The sequence below is a fragment of the Mus caroli genome, chromosome 6 (assembly GCF_900094665.2).
Source record: "Mus caroli chromosome 6, CAROLI_EIJ_v1.1, whole genome shotgun sequence".
Lineage (NCBI taxonomy): Eukaryota > Metazoa > Chordata > Mammalia > Rodentia > Muridae > Mus > Mus caroli.
The window spans coordinates 120,773,061-120,774,152 of record NC_034575.1 but is presented as its reverse complement, the minus strand read 5'-3'; positions in this window follow the sequence as shown (position 1 = coordinate 120,774,152).

Below are 1,092 nucleotides of genomic sequence, written 5' to 3'. Positions count from 1 at the left end.
AGCCACCATGTGGTTGCTGGGATTTGAACTCTGGACCTTCGGAAGAGCAGTCGGGTGCTCTTACCCACTGAGCCATCTCACCAGCCCCATTCTTTTTCTTGAAACAAGATTTCTCCGTGTGGCCCCGGTCTGGCCTTGCCCCAACTCCACGTCGCTGGGTTAAATGTGTGCACCACCACCGTCTGGCTTGGGATTTTCTTTATTGTTCAGGCTGCCCTTGAATTCTAAGTCCTCCTGCTGTAGACCCCAGAGTAGTTTGAGACTACAGGTGTCTGTCACAATACTTCAGCCATCTTGTGGGGGTGGCAGCAGGGATATATTGTTTTAACTCCATAATGCTTTTTTTCATAGTGGAGATTGAACCCAAATCGGCAAACATGGTTGGCAAGGACTGTCCTCAGCCCTCTGTTTATTTTGAGACAGAGTCTTGCTCACTTGCCCAGGCTGACCTTGAAGAAAAGATCCTCCTGAGTTGCCCAATGCTCTTATTTTCACCTAAGATCCTTTCTTAAATGGGGCAGGTCCAGAGCATGTGAGTNTAGGGGGCGGGACTCTGAGTTTCTCCCTTCTGCCCCTTCTTTGAGGGGCACTTTGTGAAAATGGCAGACTCTTTAGACCTGCACAGCCTGTTGTTCGTCGGGTGCTATTCGTTTCCTCCGCCGCCTTCAAGGCCGTTCTCGAGGTGATGAAATGTGTGGAAACCACTCTGAGCTCTGATGCCACATTTCAGGCTAGCTGCACCTGCCTCCATCTGTGTCTCCCCAGGGCCTGACCACATTTCTCCCTAGTCNGGTCACCCCCACACCACTTTCCCTTCTTGACTCTCCCTGCCTGATCCCCCATAGTTCTATCTTTCAAGCATGTCTGCAAGCCTCGCTGGGCGAATTTCAGGGGCTTGGTTAACTGCTAGCACCATCTTCTGCTTTCCCTTACCATCAGGTCTTCAGGTGTGGACATTGTTCACCTGTGCTGTGGTTGCCACTGGATCCTAAGGACTTCACAATATCTGACTGTTTAGTCAGCGAGTCTTTATTGAGTACTAAGTCTGCAAGCCTGGCTCTAGACGCCAGTAAATACATCAATGAACCAACC